This window comes from Myotis nattereri (assembly GCF_964212035.1).
Source record: "Myotis nattereri genome assembly, chromosome: 10".
Taxonomy (NCBI): domain Eukaryota; kingdom Metazoa; phylum Chordata; class Mammalia; order Chiroptera; family Vespertilionidae; genus Myotis; species Myotis nattereri.
This window is the reverse complement of record NC_138085.1, coordinates 70,169,768-70,188,374: the sequence shown is the minus strand read 5'-3', so window position 1 is coordinate 70,188,374 and position 18,607 is coordinate 70,169,768.

Genomic DNA, 18,607 nt, shown 5'->3' with positions numbered 1-18,607 from the left:
TTGTTTCTTGCCAGTCACTGTCCCTCTTACTTACCAGAATGTACTCAATGAATATATTTTTTTCTATGAAGTAGGCATTTTACATGTTATTTTATAGACGAGGAAGCTGAGGTCAGAGGGCTTCAAAACACACCAACTTTGGAACCAGAAAGAGCCAGGTTAGAATCAGTGGTGTGCTGGTAAATATGTAAAAGCTGGCTTCCCCATGGGGGGACCATAGCCCTGATTTGTAGCATTTGCCAATCTCTATGGTGTAGATGCCCTCATCGTGGCTGATTTCATGGGCGAGCTGCTCAGCCTGCTGCACGTTAACTTCCTTTTCTGTAAAGTGGATGTAACTCCAAAAACCAGGGCAGCGTCTAGTTGAGAGGCCTGTCTGAATGCTAGCACCCTTCCTTCGTTCAGAAAAGAGAAAGCCTCCAGAAAGAAATGTCTGGCACAGTATTTTTCAAACGGAATCACAAATTCTTATTGGGTTATAGAATCAATTTATTTGTGGGTTGCAGCTATAATTTCTTTCAAAGAGAAAAAAGAATTGGAAAAACAAAACAACTAGAATAGAACAGAAAACCCAGCAGGTGTGGGAAGAGTACGTGTTACTCCCTGAAATCTTTGTTTTACTCCTACATAGGTACAGGGTGGTACTAGATCATGGGAAGGGTATTCTTCTTGCTGTAGGTTGAAGTCAGAACAGTTTGAATTCACTGAGTTAGTGAACCTAACTTTCTAGAAAGCAGTGCTTTTACCTTATAGAGTGATGTGGTGAGAGAGAGACTAGTGTTTCCTTCTCTGCAGAGAAAATGGGGCTCCAGGGGCAGACCCTGGGTGGCCTGTGTATAACGTGTGTTTGGGGGGAGGAGGTTAGGCCCCAACACCCGTGGCCTCCGCCATGGCCAGGGTAGGCTCCAGGCAGCCCTCAGACTGCCCCACCAGCACCAGAGGAGGGAGGTAACGGTGCATGGGGGAGGAGGAGGAAGCTGCACAGGAAATCCTGGCTGCAAGCTCGCTGCTGCTGGAACCCACCACAGCAGCTACCAGACAACCAACAATAGTGCCGTTAGGTAAAAATAACCCTGGGGTCTATGGCTCTGCCGTGCAGGGGCAGGGGCATGCTGTCTAGAGCTGAAATGTCACCAGGCTACAGCTGGGGGCCTGCTGCTTGGCAGCGGGCTATGCCTTGATTTCCTGATTGCTAATTCGAGGGCAGTTTTCCAGGTGCAGGACATTGGGGCCCAGGGTCCGAGCCTGCTCCCCTGCTCTCTTGCACAGGGAGATGTGCAAATGCACTCATGCCAAGACCTTACGTTCTGAATGCACCACCTCTCCCAGGCGGACTTTCATCTTAAAAGAGGGTCCCAGGAGGACCTCCCCAAAGCTTCTCTCACACAGGGGGATGTTGGGCACCGTGAGGGCGGAGGCCTCCCTGGGAGCCCTCCAAGCCTGTCCGTGGCTATGGCGGGGTCTGACCCTGGGCTGAACCCAAAGCCCCTGTGTAGGCTGAAGAGAAAGGCTCCCGGCCCCTCAGTGCTCAAGCTCCGCCAGCTGTCCCTCCTCCAGCACTGAGGACTGGAGGGAGGAGGGGAGGGCCACACCGAACGTTACTTTACCACAACAAAGCCTAGCGAGGGTGTGCAGCCAGCTCTGGGACACAGAGGGGGCTCCCCTGTTTGTTCTGGCCTCAAAGGGTGCCTACTGGCTAGTAATCTAGTGAGAGCCTGCTTCTCGGCTTCCCCTGCCCATCCCAGAAGCACCCGCATCCCTCAGGGACTCACAGAATTCACTGGAACACTGTGCCCTCCGTTTGCAACAGAAATACCCTCTGATCTTTCATTCACCTACATGGCATTTTTCCAACTGGGCACATGGGTAGGATTCAGGAGTGTGTGTGAATGTGGATGGGTTAAAAATTACATCTATATTTTCATTAACCATCTAGTAATTTAGCATTCCCTGCTGTTAGGAAAGTAGGCAACCAGCCACAGTAGTGTCAGCACACCTTTGATTGTCATCAGTAATAATCACGTGGATTTTCATTCTCTCGGGACACTGTGGCAGTTATCATGAATTACAATCTGTAGGTATGGCCCTCTCCTGCCACACCTCCTGCCAGATCGGGTTAGGTAAAGCACTGATAAAGGAGGACACATGATTTTATCACAAATGTATTTTTAAGAAATCTTTTGATAGCCGTATTGCAGCATAATTGATTTTCTTTGCAACTCTCTGCATTTTATTTTATTCATTTAAAGCATGATTCTAAGAGGATTAAAACTGCCAAAAAGATTAAGAACCCCTTGAGGCACTGGTGCTGGGGCCTGAGCTGAGCTGGAGAGAGGTGTGCAAAAGTGAGGAAACCTCACCCAAACCCCAGGGGCTCAAAACCAAGAGAAAAACCCATGAGCAAACCAACAACTGCAAACTCGCCGGGGTGCTGGGCAGGCGGAGGTACACAGACAGAGGTACACTTGGGGAATACCTGGGAAGGCCACTACCTCATTTCAGACTCTCGGGGGATTGGCAGCCACCGCTGACCAAAGAGGAGGGAGCCCATCGACCTACCCCAGCCTGGGTCCCTCCTGAACACCTCAGGGCCCTGGGAGGTGGCTTCTTTCTGGGCCCCAGCCCTTGGCCTGGGAACAGTCCCCTCTGCCTCTGTCTGAGACGTTTCTCAGAACCTTCGGTGCTTAAAACCAGGAGTTCTGGGCAATCAGTATGGCGGTTGGTCACCCTGTTTGGACACCCCCACCCTCTTTTTACCTAGGACTAATTCAACTGCCTGGAATTTGGGTCAACTTGTTCCCATAAGCACCTTTTCTGTCCGTTTGTCCATCTCTGTGTGTACCTCTCTGGCTCTCGCTCTCTTCCCTTCTGTCCTATTTCCCAAGTTGGTCCAAGTCCCCAGCTCCTGGCTGTCAAGTGCTTTGACTGCCAAGGGCCTGTGAAGCACTACTTGCTCTTTGCTTTTAATTGAGGCATAATTTACATAAAGTGCTCAATTCCCATGCGAATAGCTCAGCGAAGGCTTACACACCCATAAAACCACCGCCGAGGTCTAGATATAGAATGTTTGTTGTCACACCCCAGAAGGCTCCCAAGTGTGGCTTCACTGTCAATCACTCCTCCAACGAGTGAACACTGCTGGGACCCCACCACCTTCATGGAACTGGAACCACGCCCTCTGTACCACGCAGGTACTGCCAGTGGTGCCAGTGTTGGCAGCCTGGCTGGGAGGAGCCCATCTCCGCAGGATCGCAAACAGGACTGGACAGAGAATGTAGGGAAACATTAGACCTCGTGGCTGGAGGGAATAAATAGCCTCATTTTCAAGTGAGGACTTCAGGACTCCTCAGAGAGGGACTGGGCTCAGGAAAACAGCCCATTTAGGGAGGCAGAATTGAGATTCGAATCCAGAATCCCAGGGCAACAACCTTCCTTTAAACCTTGCTGCCTCCTTAAACCTTGCCAAAGCCAGGGCTGAGGCCTGCCTGCTGGAGGTTTTTGCCTGGGAGAGGCCGAGTGGGCATCCTCTGTTCGCCCTGCTTCTCCCCCGCCCAGGTGCCCCTGGCGCCTGGAACTGCAGGGCTGCGGAGCTGCGGTGCTCACCGCTCGCTGCACCTCGGAATCACGGGGGAGCTTTAACTCACGCTCAGTGCTCAGGCCTCACCCAGACCAGTGACATCAACGTCGCTGAGAGGAAGACCCAGGCGCCAGTATTCCTTAAAACGCCACAGGCGGTTCCAATGTTCTCAGCCACGTTTGTAAAGCAGAAGCACCTCTCAGACCTGACATGTGGGCCTATGGGGGCTCTTGTTGCAAATGCAGGTGCGGGTAGGGCCTGGCATTCTGCATTTCTAACGAGCTGATGCTGAGGCCAGCCCTGCTGGGGAGGTCCAGGAAGCACGCCTAGAGGAGCAGAGATGTTCTGCCCCATTCTTCCTGCCTCCCAGTTCTTCTTCACATAAATATATTTTGCATTGATTCATTTTCGGTTTGTTTCCTGGACATAAGGCTCACCCAGCCGCCCAGATAATTACAAACAGTCCTCGGGTTACATCGGACTCGTGCGTTGTTTCGTGGTTTCGTCGCCATCTCCCATTTGTTTATTAAAAAAAAATGTTCCGTCATTTCAACGTATGTTCATATGTGCTTTATGTTCTTTATTATTTATTTACCACAAGCAAAGGTCAGGAATTGTTATCTTTCTTTTAATTTTTTTTTTTTTTTTTTACTCTTTCACTTCATTACTGCTGTGTGTGTGCTCCATGTGAGTGACATAGGTGCTTATGTAGGTGGGTTCGGACTTACGGCGAAAATCGCGTTACATTGTACAGTAGGAACGGATCTCCGATGTAACCTGAGGACCTACTGTATATATTTACCCACCTTTCCTAGGGTAAGGGTACCATGATTTACCATGTGATCACTATGGACCAGATATTATCATCAACAGCTCTGAGGGTAGGGAAATAAAGAGGTTTTAAAAATATGACAACATTGGGGGTGAGGGACGGAAAGAGATTAATCAAAGGGCTTATATGCATCCATGCGCAGCCCATGGGCACAGACAATAGGGTGGGAAAGGCCTGGGATGGGGGCAGGGGCTGGGTGGTGAGGAAGAAGAGAGGGAAACGGGATATCTATAATATTGTCAACAATTTAAAAATATATATGACAACATCGAGTAGAGACATAGAGAACAGAAATAGAATATTTAATCACACCTGCTGGGGCTTCCAATAGAGACTAGAAAGAAAAGAAAGATGTACAATATTTAACAAGAAAATGGATGAGAATTTGTCATAAATGATTAAAAGCAACATCCCAAATATTTGAGAGGGCCGTTAAATCTCCCCCAAAAGATAAACACACATCTAGACACAACAGATTAAAATATAGAAAACCTAAGACAAGAAGGACATCCTAAAAAGCAGCCAGAAAGAAAAAGACCTTTGACTTCAGTGGAATGAACAGTAACGCGATTTCTGAAGCCCTCCCCGCTCACAAAAGGAAAACACTTTCAGATGTGACAGTCCCATTTTCATGATGAGAAACAGTAGCTCAGAGTCCCGCAGTGCTGTCGACAGCTTGAACTCCCAGGTACAAAGGCTCTCTTAGCTAAATCACCTGCCCTTCTCTATCTACCCCTTATAAAATTTGTGAGTACTGGATTAAACTTTTGGATCTAATTAAAAATTGACCTTGGAGGTCCAAATCTCACCTAGTCTTTAGTACAAACGTCTCTAGAAAAGGGTCCTGCTATCTTTCTAATCTCTGCCTTCAATCACATGTTCACTTCTGCGTCCCCTGAGTCCTTGCCTGGCCCAGTCAGACTTTCTCCAAAACTTCTTCCCAACCCCCCTTCCTTCCTCACCCTGCCACTGCCCTCCCCAGCCCAGCCCACTGCCCCAGCCCAGGACTATGGCAGGGCTTCTCACCTAGAAGGTTAGAGAGAGCTGTCCAGCTAGAATGCCCTTAAACAGCGCCCCCCCCCCCCCCCCCCGTCTCCCAGAACACCACAGTCCCAGCTTGCCTCTCCACCCTTTACCCAGCGCCACCAGGTAGGTTGGGGTATGGGATCCCCCAATAGTCCTGCCACCAAAGAGAATTTCCCTATAGAGGTGAGGGCTATGTCCCCAGCATTGTCACAGCAATTTAAGGAGCCATCCTACTATCCCTTCACCGAGGGCAGGACAGCAGACAGCAATGACACCCAGCAGGACTCCCTGGCTAATTTTGCCCATTGTCATTTTCTAGCAGGTCTATTAATAGGGACCAGCGATGAGTAGAGCAGGTTCTCTTTGGAAGCCTGTGTCTCCATGGTTGGTGGGAGGGAACCATGCATGAACTCTCTGAGAGGTGTGACCAAATCACCACCGCTGGGCATACAGGGCCATCATGGGCCAGCAAGGCCAGCTGTCCAGTGGGGGCAGCCTTGTGTGGTGACAAGAGAATGGATTTTAGAGTTGGAAAGCCCTGGGTTCAAGTCCCGATTCCCCCAGCACTCACTAACTGGACCTATGACTTGATTCTCTATGTTTTAATTTCCTTGCCTGTAATTTGGAGAAAGACAATAATAACGAAGTAGAGTAATTATTGTAAAGATCAGGTGTATATCACGTGTGACATCTAGCATGCATCAGGTTTAAACAATTCTCTACCGCCGTGAGGGTCGCAGGGACCAGGGCATGTGGAAGGGGTCAGTTAGCTGAGCCTCTGGCTCACAGAAGGTGCTCACCAAATGTGGCCTGTCTTCTGTCCCTTTCTTGACAACCATCTCTCTGATGCAGACCAAGCCATTTCTCTGCTCTTCCTTTATCCCAGGTAACAAAGGGGTGTGTGGTGGGGCTGAGGTCAGGCCTGAGATCACAAGCTTCCAACCCTCCCAAGGCCAGCCTTCCTGGGAGCCTCCCTTGACCATTTGAAGCCTGCACCTTTGCTAAAATTCCTGGGACCAAGGAACTTCTAACCCCAGGCATGCGGTGGTTCTTGTAGGTGAGAGAGAAGAATGTTGGCCTGTGGACTAGTTCATAGGCTGCCATGGATAATCACTGTTTATGAGCTCAACTTGTTGGAAAAAATGACTACAATTACATTTTACACATCAACAGAAAGGGAAAAAAAAAGCCTCATTGGAATGTCTGAGTCACTCTTCAGAGCCTCTAAATTACCCATTCATTCGTCATGACCCCTCTCCTTCCCACCTCCCCTCCTGTGCAGGGGAAAGTGCAGGTGCTTGCCAGCCTGGCCAGACGTCCCTACGGATCACCGAAGATCTGTCCGGGCCCTTTAAGTAGCCGCCAAAGAGTTAGTTATAAAGAGATCAGTGGGGCGTGGAGGGTCTTTTACCGGCTAAGTGCTCTGGGTTACTGGTGACTCGGGTGTGTCACTTGCACACAGGTACAAAAGCTGGGAGGAATCACGTCGACAAGGAGACGTGGGGCCAGCGTTTGTGCCAAGATGTAAACCGTCCTTGTTTAAAAACCAATCGCTTCACTTAGGGGAAGGGTGAGAGGACTGAGAGGTGTCTCCTCCCACCCCAAGCCTTGTACCTCCTGCCTCCAGACGTGAGCCGCCTAACACATCATTTAAAACAATCCCTATGCCCCCTAAAAACTGGGCATAGGTTAAACTCTGGTCTCTAAGATCACATGTAAAATGTACAGAAACAGTGATAGTTAGAGTATTTTGGGGGTCCCACACCCCTTTCAGAAGCTAATAGAAGCTTTGGTATAGACTTCCTCCCCATAAATACTACAGAAGGCGCACACAGGGAATTCACAAGTTGCCCTGAGAGGCAAGGTGTTTGGGAACCCAAATTGACCTGGACAGACATATTATCTGAAAAAAAAAAGAAAGAAAGAAAGAAAGAAAGAAAGAGAGAGAGAGAGAGAGAGAGAGAGAGAGAGAGAGAGAGAAAGAAAGAAAGAAAGAAAGAAAGAAAGAAAGAAAGAAAGAAAGAAAGAAAGAAAGAAAAAACAAACTCCGCGGTGAATTTGTTGTGAAGTGTCCTTCTGCCCTGGGAATCCCTCTCCCACTTTACCCCTTTTGTGTGTTTTCTAAGACTTCTCCTTGACAAGCAGGGCTTGCTTATAGAAAGAGAAGTGGCTTGGATACTGAGGCCTATGGGTCCCCATCCCAGGTTGTAACACCCCCGGATCTCGCCTTTCAGCTCCTTCAGATACCAGGACATTCTTTCCAAAGGAGGAAATCAGATCAGGCCAACCTCGGCACAAAGCGCCCACTGTCGGGGCCTGACGGGTAGCCTGGCCTCTCCCAGGTCCTTCCTTGTGTCACTCACAACAGGACTATCTCTCCTCCGAGCCCATAGTCCCTGGTGCCCCAAAGGGAATGCTACTGAAGGGCAAGGCAAGACAGGTTTTCAGGATGAAAGTGCCCACTGTGATCCCTAGTGCTTCCAGCGTCTTGGCTATTGTCCATTCATTCTTGGATTTGGTCATTAAATCTGTGGGCTGCAGTGGGCGGTGAGCAACAGGCCTGGGCTGGAGGAGGCTGTTTACCAAGCAGTTTTATGCCCGCCAGTCTGTCTGTGAACTTTGGACCGCTTGTCTACCACCGCAATACGGTAATTATCAATCATGATAATAATGATTTATTTCTTACATTTGTATGACATTTTACCCTGTGTAAAGTGCTCATGCATCTATTTTGATTGTGGTAAAATATACATAAAATGTACCATTTTAACTGTTAAGTGTCCAATTCAGTGCATTAAGTACATTTGTAATATGGTGCCACCATCGTCACTATTCATTTCCAGAACTTTTCCATCATCCCACCCAGGAACTCTGAACTTCCTTGTCTCTATGAATTTGTCTGTTCTAGGCGCTTCATATAAGCGGGATCGTGTAACACGTATCCCTTTGTGTATGGTTTATTTCATTTAGCAAAAATGTTTTCAAATTGTTTTGGGTATTACCTAGGAGTGGAATTTCTGGGTCATATTACATATTTATTACATTTTCCTATTTATGTTGCAAGAAACAACTCTTACTTGATTGTAACCAATTAAACATGAAGATACTGATGCTCAGAGAAGTGAAGGAAATGAAGTCGCTCAGTGGAGGTTGCTACTCACCCGCACTTACACTTACATCTCCAGCAAGAGGGCATTTGGGAAGATGGGATATTTTATTTGTTAATTAGTTCATTCAGCAAATCTTCATTGAGCACCTACTGTATGCTTAAGCTCTGGGGACGCAGATGTGAACAAAATAGCAGAAAGTCCCTGCCTTTGTGGAGCTAAGGAGGAGACAGACAATACAATAAATAAATAACAGAACGTCTCGTGGGTCTGACAGTGATGTATTATGGGAGAGAATGAAGCAGGGACAAGGGATGCTGAATGGGGCTGGGAGTGCCGTTTTAGATTGGATGGTCACAAAAGGTCTCACAGGGAAGGGAACATTTTAGCAAAGACCTAGAGAGTGTGAGAGAAGGGGCCCTGGGATATCTGGGAAGAGGATTCCAGAGAGAGAACACTGCCAGTGCAAAGGCCCTGGGCCAGGAGTGTACCTGGCCAGGTGAGTCACTCCTGTGGCCTGGGGGGTTGATTCTTCTGTACAGCATCGAACAGTCTCTTCGATTTGCCACCGAAGATGCCAGTTCTCAGGTCCCAGCTCACAGTGACCCTCTTCTGGGAATCACAAGGGTGGCGGTTGTGTTTGCTCTTCATTGGCCTGTTGGGCCCTGTTTTCCAGGAGATTTTGTTAATGGTCTGGTCTGTTTGCAGTAGAGCTGTGATGTGGCCCCCTAGAGCCATGGGGAGGCCCCATTTGCACTCCCCCCTCGCATATACACACAGCAGCGGAGGAAACAGTTGGTGAAGAGATGGCGAAGCAGATGCGCAGAAAGGGGAGAGGAAGGCCCGAAGCAGAGATAGATCAACATGAATGATAGGCAGGAGAGACGGGCACAAAGACTGGGGGTGGGTGTTGGGAGAGAGCCTGCCTTTGGGGTTCCAATAGCTTCAGGTTCCTGTCTCTCCCTGCAGAGGCCACACTGGGTTCCTACCCTTGGATTCCACCGGCTCTCCCCATCTCCATAATTACTCCCACCTGCCCCTTCATTCCTCCTAAGTGAACCCCAGAGCCCACCTTCTGGGATGCTTCTCCTTGCTGCTCGTTCTTCATAGACTAGCAAGCACCCTCTCTTTGGCTATCTGTGTCCCTGGAGGAGTGGGACTCCAGGCCAGCACCCTGCGGACTTTGTCCTTTCATGCATCCTCCAAATAAACATTCCTCAGATCTCATCTTTTTTAACCTTCAGGAACATTGACATTGAATGCTCTGGGGTTCAAGAAGGCTTGAACCCAGCCTCTCATTTATAGATTCTGTTGCCAACCCCTCTCTCCTATATCAAGTGCCTAAAGTCCTCTTGTTTAGTGAAACAAGAGGACCCCGGCCTGGATTCAGGTGCCTGAGTTCACCCTCCAGTTCAGCCACGTACTAGCCACACAAGCTTGAACAAATCATGTGAATTCCTGGAGACTCTCTCTTCACTTCTAGCGTGGAAGTGGAGGCTGTAACCGCCTCTGCCCTGCCTGCCTCTCCACGCTGCTGTGAAATTACTTAGAACCTATATGGACATGTTCTCCAGTTGTCAAATGCTATGTCATGCAAGTAGTTATGACCCTGCCCAGGTCAACCCTCTCTCCCCACAGCCCCCCAGCCACAAGCTCATGACTTAGCTGGCTTCCCTGGCCCAGTGCCCTGTCACTCAGCCCTGCGGCTGAGCCTCCACCTCAGTCCCACCCAGCCTGGGTTCCACCCAGCTTCTCTCTTCTTCCTGTTTCCTCCTTCTCTTACCTTTTAAGTTTTCCTATTGAGTTGGTTACTCTGAATCAGTCCACCCTTCACTGGCTTCTCAAAAATCTGCATTTTTTCCCCTAAGCTCCTTTGCTCTATGAAAGTCCCCACCTTCCCTGAATGAAGGGGCCCATCTACAACCCCACCCACCCTCCCAGAGGCTCCCCACCCCTGGGCACAGTCATGTCACAAAGACAGAAATAGCTACCCCCTCACATTGGGGAGATTTCTCCCAATATTTAAAATACCCAAGGCTTTGACCGTTATGGCTCAGTTGGTTGGGTGTCTCTTGTGCACCAAAAGGTTGCCAGTTCAATTCTGGATCAGAACACATGCCCAGGTTGCGTGCTCAATTCCTGGTCAGGTATATACAGGAGGCAACCAATCGACATTTCTCTCTCACACTGATATTTCTCTCCCTCTCCCTCTCCCTTCCTCTCTCTCTAAAAATCAATAATATTTTTAATTTCTAAAAAATAATGAATGAATAAAATTAAATGATATAAAATACTCAGGACCCCTGCTCAACTCCTCATCAGGGGTGGCCCCTTGGATCCCAAGCAGGAGGGCTGGCTGGGAAATCTGTAACATTATTCAGCTATTTCTTTAATCCATTTTTTGCCTGCCAATAGCTACTCTCAAACACCGTCCTCTCTGGTCCTCTACCATCTAGAGACTATTGCCATGGCCTCTGACTCTTCTCCTCAAACCCTGTCTCTCTCCGTAACCAAGCCATCATCCACCCTGCCCCAGAGTAAGCCTTTTAAAAATGAATTGCCACCCTCCTGCCTAAAATTGCCCATGACTCCAAATAGTCTGAGGGGTGAAACTCTAATCCCTTGGTTTGGATCCATGGCCCTTTACAACCTGACCAAAGCCCTTCCACAGTTTTGTCCTTTAACGCATCCTCCAAATAAACATTCCTCAGATCTCATCTTTTTTAACCTTCAGGAACATGGAAATGTTGAATGCTCTGGGGTTCAAGAAGGCTTGAACCCAGCCTCTCATTTACAGATTCTGTTGCCAACCCCTCTCCTTTACTCAACCCCCAACTCGGGAGTACTAGGCGCTCTTCTCTCCTCTCACCCACACACTTTCCTCTTGCTAAGCACCCCCGGCCACATCTCAAATACTCCCTCTGCGTTCATGACTCTCAGAGTTGCGTCCCTAGCCCAGACTCTTTTGAGCTTCAGGTCTATGTGTTCAGCTGCCTGCCATCCACTTAGATGGCTTGTAGGTGCCTTATACTCAACATGTCCAAACTTGAATTAATGTCATGAACCCCATAATTGGTACTTACCCCAATGTTTTATTTCTCAGGGAATTGCCCAAACCAAAAATCTGGCTGTTCTTCCTGGTTACTGTCTATTCTGCTTCCTGAAAGTACCCATTGTTTGCTCTCTGTCTCCATCACTATTAGGCCAAGCTACCATCTTCTGTCACCTGGAGTAGGGCAATATGCGTCTTCTTTTTCTTTTCCTTTTTTTTTTTTTTTTAAAAAATATTCTTCTAACTCAAGGGTCCTCAACCCTACATATAGATTAAGGTCACCTTCATAACTTATAAAAATCACTAAAGCAGCAGCTTCATTTTAGACCAGTGATGGTGAACCTATGACATGCGTGTCAGAGGTGACATGCAAACTCATTTTTTTTTTTTGGTTGATTTTTCTTTGTTAAATGGCATTTAAATATATAAAATAAATATCAAAAATATAAGTCTTTGTTTTACTATGGTTGCAAATATCAAACAATTTCTATAAGTGACACGGCACCAGAGTTAAGTTAGGGTTTTTCAAAATGCTGACACGCCGAGCTCAAAAGGTTCACCATCACTGTTTTAGACCAAGTAAAAAATCTCTGGGAGTAGGCCCCAATCCTCCTTATTAAAAATTCCCCAGTTAATTCTAATGTAGCTGGGGGACTCACTGGTCCAGGAGTGGGCAAACTTTTTAACTCGAGGGCCACAATGGGTTCTTAAACTGGACCGGAGGGCCGGAACAAAAGCATGGATGGAGTGTTTGTGTGAACTAATATAAATTCAAAGTAAACATCATTACATAAAAGGGTACGGTCTTTTTTTTTTTTTTTAGTTTTATTCATTTCAAATGGGCTGATCCGGCCCGCAGGCCGTAGTTTGCCCACGGCTGCACTGGTCTAACTGGTCTCCTCACATCAATTACTGCTCCTCTCCATTTTTCCACTTGATAGCCAGAGTGGTCCTTTTCATAATGCGACTCTCATTACCTCTCTTACCTTGCACTTAGGATAAAGGTCAAAGCGTTCTGGTCCTCGACATCTCTCTCCACCTGCCTCCTGCAAGCCTACCTGTTCAGAACACAATCAGAGACTCTGGACCCTATGCTCTTCCCACTTCAGAACCGTCACACATGCTGCTCCCTCTTCCTGGAATTCTTTGCCTGACTAATCCCACTCATCCTTCAAGAATCAGCTTAACTGTCTCCTCCTCAGGGAGGCCTTTCTTGATTCCCAGATCACAAGGGCCCCTCTCTCACCCCACTCATGCTCCTATAGCGTCCTCTTCCCCTTCCCAGACTTGACATAATTGTAAATGTAGTTATCGGTGTGATTTTTGTTTATCTAATGTCTATTTTTCCACTAGAATGAGAGAAGCATCATGTCTATCTTGTTATTTCTACATCCTGGCACCTAACCCAATTACCTGCAACCTAACAGATTTTTAATACAAATTTCAAAATGATAATAAACAAACACATGTTATTTCATACCCCCTAGTTTGGTACATTTTCCCATTTGCCTAGAATGCACCAACCCTGTCCACAGCCTCCGTTCTTCCCCTCCTAGAAAACTCCTACTTGTCCTCATGACCCCAGTTAAAAAAGCCCATCTCCACAATTCCTTCCTGCTTCCCTCAGGCAGAAATTAGCTTCCTCCTTCTCTGTAAGCTGATAGTCTGTTCCTTCTTGTGGTATTTTAGTGACTTGCTTTTGGACCTTCTGCCTACTGAAGCTGGACTCGACGGTCATGTCCCTTTCTTCCAGTGTTGCTCATTCTTTTGCTGGATGATTAGACAAATAAATGAGCTAACGTGAGCACATTGCTTAGCTGTCATGTTAGAGTAATGAATGTACATGTGAATTGCCCAACATATGTGCTAATCCTGGATCACAGTAAAGTTCTTATGCTGCACTCCCTCTGGCCAGAGCTTTAGGGATTTTCCTCCTGTGCTTCTCTAGTTGGGACTGAAGCAGGTCTTTGATTCAGGCTCCTGGGTGGGCTTCCAGAGTGGGCTCCTGAGGAGTGGGAAGGGGAGGTGCCAGCCCCCTCTTCTTCCCCGCCCCAATTACTGGTAAACTGTGCTCCTGGGGGAGCCTGATTCTGCTTTAGGCCCCAACTTGCAACCATGGAACTGTTCAAAGTCAGCAGGCCTTGTTCCAAACTGCGGATGGTAGGTAGAGACCAAGGCAGGAAGAAGCAAGGCGAGGGTCTGCACCAAGGATGAGGAAATGAAGACGTGCTTCACAGCCCGGCTCCTGGGAGGGAGTTCCTGGAATTTTCCAGCAGCTGCTCCCTCCTGCCCGAGGCACTGGTCCCGAGGAAGGGCCTCTGCCTTCTCAGGACTACCACTGTGCAGAGTGGGTCCCGGCCCCGGGCAGCTGGGTAGGAGGCCCACTGTGTTGGTTCACGTCTGCTGACCAAGTGGAGAGAAGAGCAGGCCTGGCAGGGCCAGGGGAAGTCATCTGGGAACGCAGCTGAGGGCCCCCCACCCGGCCCCGCCCTGCTGTCCTCAGGCCCACTTTCTCTTCCCCTGACCAGCTCCCCAGCCTGAATTATACGGGGGCGGGGGTAGGGGGGGGGTGGGGTGGGGCAGGAATGGCCTTTGGAAAGGAACCACCTGCCTTGTGTTAGGAAATAGTGCTGGAGAGCGGGCAGGAAACCGCTGTCCCAGGCAGCGCAAGGCTGACACTGTGCATGATCATAGTAACAGTAGAAGCGAATGCTTATAAGCGCTTCCAAAGTACCAGGCCAAGCACTTTACTTCACACAGATTGTCCTGTTTAAGAACCTACCCTCCTCACATGCTTCCTAAGAACCCCTGCAGGCAGTGGATGCGGTGCTGTAGTGTAGGAGGCTCCTCTCATGGGCCACCTCGCCCTCTGAGCCTCACTGACTCTGGGGCTCTGGGCTACTGGCTGCGCTCCAGCTGCTTCTGGGGTGACCAGCTCAGCAGCGGTTCTGGCAACTTTCAGTGGATGCAGTCTTCCAATCCCTTCACCTCATACCCGCACAGGACACCTCTCCTTCCTACCTCTGGGCTTCTGTGTTTCCTCTGAGGTGTGAGATGCCAGTAATGGCCAAGCACTTTACATAAAACCCCAAAGGGTAAGGGTGGGCAGACCTTTGACCAATGGGTGCAGGAGGCTGGACACCTTCTTCCCCTTCCTCCCCCCGGAATAGGCTGTCCTGAGACTGAGCGCTTCACACACCTCTGGGAAGATGGCCCCATAATGTCAAGCAATCAATTTATTCAATGTAAGTGGGGGCCATTCCGGTAGCAAACCACATGCTGGTTCTCCTGGCTTCTTGCCTCTCCCCCACTTCTCATTTGCTCTTACTTCCCAAAAACTCACCCCCCGCCCCCCATAAAGCAGTAGCATATCAGTGTGTGCCTCTAGCTCTGCTTTCTGGGGTCTGGCTAGTGGGGAAACCGATGCGAATGCATTTGGCTTATGCTAAGGAGAAAATAAGATTGACAGGGAATTCCAGGCTGAAAATGATGAGTTTTGTTCTGTGAGAAGAGGGAGCTGTGACTTGCAGAAAGATAACTCTCATGGGTGGGTGGAGGGGAGACGTGAGAAAATGGAGACCGAGTCTGGCTGGTAGCTGTGGCACGTGTCTGGGAAGAGCTGGGCTGCTCGGGCAACTTTGGGGTAATACTTGCGGGGTGGACTGTGGATGGTCACTCTATTCTGGAAGAATCTTTTGAGACTTGCTGGAAGATTTTTAGGTGGGAGCAGAATAAGCCTGAGTCTAGGGCCAATTTTCCTCATTCCTGGGGCAGGCAGTGATTTGTAAGCAAGAGAAGGACATGATAGGATTTGCATTTAAGAAAACCTCTCTGGCAGCCTGAAGGAGATAGAAGGGAAAGGATGGGGAGGGCAGAAAGAGACCCAAGCAGAACCCACTGCTCTCCAGACAAGGGAATGAAGACAAGCTCAGGCAGCAGCCAACGCAGCGGGTGGATACACCGGCTTGGAATCCACAGTGCTTCATGTGGGCAGAGTAAGAGGGAAAAGGGTGAGTTGAAATGATCCAAGATTTCCCATTTGGGCTTCTGGGGGGTTCAGAAGAAATGAGATCCGCGTGAAGCCATTAGAGGGGTGACCAGAGGCCAGGAGTTTGCAATCACACCTTCTTGAGTCGTCAGAACCAGAGGATCAATTCCAGGAAGGAGGCAGCGCTGGGACACATACAACCTGGCACTTCCCCTCTGGGAATCTATCTGCTGGGCTTTTCCGCTGCTGGCTCAGAAGAACGTCAGTGTTCACATCAAGATCCCGAGCATCTGCGTCTTCTCCCGCCCATGACATCACAGACTTTCTCTGGTTCAAGGAAAAGATTTCTCTGTGTAAATGTGCCATCTGGTGCCTGATGAGCTTGGCATTTTTATAATGTGGTAGGATGCCTCAAATTTACATTCATCCCTCTGGTACTGCAATTGTATTAGTCTAGGATCAGGTCTGTCTCTTTTGAATGAAAAAATGTTAATGAAGAATTTCATTCATAAAACATTGAAATGGCCTCCCTGGTTCTCATTGAATGATCCAGAAAAATTTCCTCAAGGCCCACAGAGTCTATGTTTAGTCCGAATCTGTGATCCACCCTCTTATCTATTTTCAGAAGAAAATGTTCCTCCATCAGCTATCTACCACACACATCATTCCCCCTTTCTTTGATGTAGCAACATGTCTTCTGGCAGGAGATCTAAGAACATTAACCATGTGGACTGTTGGAACCATGACTTTTGGGAGGAAAATGTACTTTGTCCACACCAGGGTAAAGAAAGAGTTAATTTTTTTTTTTTTTTAAATTGAGCAAGTGAGACTCATTTACTTCCTCTCTCTCCTACCTCCCCAGGCTGTGAATTTGAACCAAGAGTAAACGGTGTCTCTAATGAGCTTGTCCAAGTAACAAAGCGCCTTCCCCCTGCCAGGGGTCCAGAAAAGCCAGGAACTGGGGCTGCTGAAAAGGCTCTCCCCCCCCCCCAGGATAATAAATATTTGGGGCCCAAACCTGACAGCTGAAGAAAACGGAAATTTTAAATGTAAACATCACAGTTTATACATTTTGCAAAGTGTTGGGGCATTCTCTCATTTCCTCTATCTCCTGTGTGTTTCACACATACATGTACACCAAAGTAAGCCAATTAACTGTACTGGTAAAGTCACATTCAGGGTTCACTGTAGTTCTTAAAGACACTAAAAAAACAAATACCCCCCCCCCCAACATTAACTGAAGGTAACAGAGATCCACCTCAATAGGAAACCCCTCAATTATAAGGTGAAAAAAATCTGAAACAAAGGGTTAAATTATGTGCACAATGAATGCCATACAAGCGATCTGCAAAGATGCAGGCCCTACCTGCCTTACAAAGCTAAGAAAATGCTAACTGTGGTCTCTGTCTCCTGGCACCAGATAGGCAGCTCTTAAATGATCCCAAATACCAAAACATGCCCAGGCTGTATTTCTTAAGCACTGATGCTGAAATTTCCAAAATAACAAACCCCAAAACAGTTGGTTTCCAGCCGTGCCTGGATATGTCCAAGCCTGATTCTGTACAAATCTAGGGAAAAAGAACAGAAGAATCTAGAAGGAGCATTAAGTGGGGTAGGGTGGGGAGGGGGTCAGAGGGGGATTTGGTGAGGATAGGAGAGCACTGAAGTAGAACAAAATTCAAATGATGGGGTGAAAATAGAGACAGTCTCCTGAAGGTTAGGAAGAGACAATATATTATTAAAAAATAATTCTCAGAGAAAGGTAAAATCATCCAATATAATAAAGAGCTAATATGCTAATTAGACCGAACAGCTGAACGACCTTCTGGACATCCTTCCGGACAACCTTTAGAACAAAGCCAGGACAACCTTTAGGACAAAGCCAGGGCTGTGAGGGCTGAGTCCCTTGCACAAATTTCGTGCATTGGGCCTCTAGTACAGATATAAAATTGTTCATATTCAAGAATTTATTTTCTTCATGATAGGAACCGGGCAGATGTTCAAAGGAAAAGTCAAAAATTTATATTGAGTGAAGGAATGTTGAAATGAATTGGAGATAAATGGAGATAAAACTGGTTTTAAGAAGTCAATTAAATCTCTATCAGTTCAGAATTTACATACCTGTCACTAACAGAACATTGCAAAATAGCTCAAAGACAATGAACAATAGAATTTGAGAACCAAAAGGGCGTGCTATAGCCAATGCACAGTTTTCTACAATATTCATAGAAGTTTGTTAAGCAGAAGTTGTTGCAGTGGGCAGGGACATCCCTTCCCAGAGAGGACGAGGTCGTGGAGTGGTTACACCCATAAAGGGTCAGGATAGGGGTGTTGATGGGGGCTTCTAAGGCAGTGGTTCTCAACCTTCCTAATGCCGCGACCCTTTAATACAGTTCCTCATGTTGTGGTGACCCCCAATTTCATTGTTACAAATTGAACATAATTAAAGCATAGTGATTAATCACAAAACAGTATGTAATTATATATGTGTTTTCCGATGGTCTTAGGTGACCCCTGTGAAAGGGTCGTTCGACCCCCAAAGGGGTCGCGACCCACAGGGTGAGAACCCCCATTAGGCAAGAAGAAAACAATAGATGCAGCCTAATACTTTCATGATTTATTAAATTTGGCCATCTCTCTCTCTCTCTCTCTCTCTCTCTCTCTCTCTCTCTCTCTCTCTCACACACACACACACACACACACACACACCCTAGCACTAATGTGGGATCAGAATGTGAAAACTAGTACAGACCTCCTTGATCTAGTTTAAACTCCACATTTCACAAATGAGAACCCTGAGGCACTAGGCTGGGATTTGCTCAAGGCCACTCAGTGGTAGTGTCTATGGGCTGGGTTGTTTAAAGTCTGTCAGCCTAGTGGCCATGGCCAGGTGGCTGCAGAGGATCCACCCCCCTTCTCCCCTCCCCCATACCCCCCCCCTCCCAACGTATGCAAAGTTTACAAGCATCATCAAAATGCAGTTTTCTAGGGATGAGTTCATCACAAAGGTGACCCTGGCTTTACA